This window comes from Trichosurus vulpecula, chromosome 1 (assembly GCF_011100635.1).
Source record: "Trichosurus vulpecula isolate mTriVul1 chromosome 1, mTriVul1.pri, whole genome shotgun sequence".
In the NCBI taxonomy this organism is placed as follows: domain Eukaryota; kingdom Metazoa; phylum Chordata; class Mammalia; order Diprotodontia; family Phalangeridae; genus Trichosurus; species Trichosurus vulpecula.
Window position 1 is genome coordinate 446,188,792 of NC_050573.1, and position 3,188 is coordinate 446,191,979.

Below are 3,188 nucleotides of genomic sequence, written 5' to 3' on the forward strand. Positions count from 1 at the left end.
GCTTTTCCTTCCTAGGAGACGCAACCTGGGTAGCACAAATAATAAGGAATCAAAAGTCTTTCTCCTGGTCCTTCCTGTCCTGGGATTGGCACCACGCTTCTGCCTAAGTGGCTGTCTCTCTCAGCCTGATTGAAGATAAATCTCTTTGCTACAGTCTGACTTTAACCTCGAGGCAACATTTGGAAGGACAGCTGCTGCATTTCTCAGGGAGAAATCGGGTAGAGTTAAAGGCACCGCGGACCAGAATTTTTAAAAATAACAACAAAGAACAGCACGGGAGTGACAAAATGTTTCTTTTCCCCCTTCTGCTTCCAATAGAGGATCAATGTGCCTGATTGTGGTGATACCAAACCTGAAGAGACTCCCTGCCAGGGAGGAAAATTCCAGCCTGAGTCAGAGGCCAGGCCCAGCCCTCTGTAGGGCCCGAGAGCTGCGCCGTGTGGAAGCAGCTCTCTCCTTGGCTCCCAGGCTCAGACGGAGACTTCAGGGGCTTCAGGATGAGGGGACCAGGTATTTCTGTTTTCAAAGGGTTATCTCTTTTGTCCTCTAACATTCCGTTCCAACGTCCCAAAGACTCTGAAGATAGCAACCTATCCTTACCCTCTCTTTCTCTCCCAGTGTAGGTTTGTCATTCGGTCATTTCAGTCGTGTCCAGCTCTTTGTGACTCCATTTGGGGTTTTCTGGCAAGGATACTGGCATGATTTGCTATGTCCTTCTCCAGCTCATTTGACAGATGAGGAAACTGAGGCAAACAGGGTTAGATGATTTGCCCAGGGTCACACAGCTACTAAGCATCTGGGGCTGGATTTGAACTCAGGACCTCCTGACTCCAATCTAGATGCTCTATCCATGCACCACCTAGCTGTCCCTCCTACCCAAGGACTTTAATTCCTTCCCTATTATCTTCCCATCCAAGAAGTCAAGAATGTACAGCGAAGGAAAAAAAAATAGTAATTCTTTCACTTGGCGTGAGACAAGATTCCTTTGTCCTGGTCTTTTTTGGATTATAAAGCCAGGAGAAGAACAGATTTAGAGTTGGAAAATCATCTAGTTTGAACTTCCTGTGCTATACTTGTGGCAAGTGAGGTACAGAAAGTCAAGTGACTTCCCAAATATTAAATAGCAAGGGCAAGACTTGGACCAGGGTCTCTGATTCCGGAATCCATACACTTTCTACCACGCATCCTTTAGGAAGGGTCAATATCCAAAAAGTTTTGGGTGAAATTTCTGTATCTCTGGTTTTGTGCAGGCTATCTCCATCTTATCAATGAATTATGTTCCAAAAGTTCCTTTGTAAGTTGTTATTTGGATCCTAGAATGCATTGTGCAGTAGGGAGAAGACACGGTGTTGTGGATAGTGAGCCAGCCGTGGGATCGGGAAAACTTGGCACGGACCCCGCTTCTGACTCAGATTGCATGGGTCACCATGAGCAAGGAAGTCACCTAGCTTCCCAGTACCTCAAGTTACTCTCTGAAAAACAAACAGGCTGCTGACCTCCATCAGTGGAAAGAGCCACCACCCTCAGGGTTCCCTTTAATAATGAAATCACAGGTCCAGATGAAAACAAGCAAACAAAATGCATTTTCCCACATAAGCAATATTATAAAGGGTGGTTAGGTTCTTGGAGTAGCCCTCAAAATGTCCTATTTGGAGTGAGAGAACCAGAGTTTGAATAGTGGATTCATTGGATCACTTCCTGGTGTCTTCTTGCCAAATCCCTACTCTCTGACTACCACCTTTCTACTGGAAATTTGTCCTATCCCCTACCCTAGATAAGGTTTCTGCCTTATACTGTCGGGCTTCCATGCTACTTCCTGCCATCTATTCACCACCTCTCAGTGCAGGTACCTCTCTTCTCCTTCCTTCCCCATATTCTCAATAACCCTTTATGTGTTGTCTTCTCCAATTCCAATCTAAACTTCTAGATGACAAAGACTATCATTTTTGGTTTTATTTGTATCCCCACCTTAGAATAATGCCTGGCACTTAGCACCAAATAAATGCTTTATCTAACTTGCTCAGTCATCTTTCAGTCGTATCCAACTCTTCATGACCCTATTTGGGGTTTTCTTGGCAAAGATATTGAAGTAGTTTGCCATTTCCTTCTTCATCTCATTTTACAGATGAGGAAACTGAGGCAAACAGGGTTAAGTGACTTGCTCAGGGTCAGATGGCTGGTAAGTGTCTGAAGCTAGATTTGAACTCAGGAAGATGAGTCTTCTTGACTCCAGCACCAGCACTCTATGCACTGTGCCACCCTAGCTGCTCTTTTACCTAGCTACTATCTATCTATTTACCTATGCACATAGGTACATATGGATGTAGGAATGTATTTATTTATCAGCCTGTGAATATATATATTGATCTATATATGTGTCTATCTACTTTTCTATGTATCCATATATCTATGCATATATGTATCTGTCTATGATTGTATATATCTATCTATGTATATCTGTATGTATTTATCTATCTATGTATGTATCTCCTTACGTATCTGTATATATATCTATCTACCGATATGTATTTACCCGTGTATATATATGTGTGTGTGTATATGTATACAAGTATCTATCTTATGTATCTATTTACCTATGTGTCTATCTCTCTGTCATCTGTCTCCCTATAAGGCTCTGCCAATTAGTCCCTGTGCCATCTTGGGTAAGTCAATTAACTTTTCTGGGCCTCAGTTTACTCACCAATAAAATGAAATGATTGGATTTCACGACCACTAAGGTCCTTTTCAGTTCTAAACTATGATCTTACAATCTAATTCCTATTTACTGAGTAATATGATTTTGATGGGGAAATGCCTTTTGGTTTTTAAGTCATAACATCAGGAGCATATCTGTCATCACGGGAATGAAGGGACTGTACCAGAGAATGAAAGTGAAGCAGTGGAGGGGTTGGGGGAAGGTGGGAACGAGGATAAATAACTCTAGGCACCAATACTTGTTAGTTTTATATATTTACCTAAGAGCAGGTAATGATTTTAGATTAATCACTCCCTGCCTGTTCTGGTTTGGGGGACAAAGGGAAGTTGAAATAAGGTTCTGGGGACTCCAAATGTGGACTTTCCTACCACGTGGTCATGTAGGTACATTGTTCATAGTTAGGACATTCATAAATTACAAGCTGTCATGTGACTTTTTTTTTACATTATTACTTTTTCACAAGCCATCTCAG

General features: G+C 42.2%; 1 pseudogene; it reads left to right on the forward strand.

Annotated features, from left to right (window-relative positions):
* Positions 1-325: 325 nt before the first annotated feature.
* The window catches only part of LOC118839688, an 81,071-nt pseudogene continuing 78,208 nt past the window's right edge, over positions 326-3,188 (forward strand).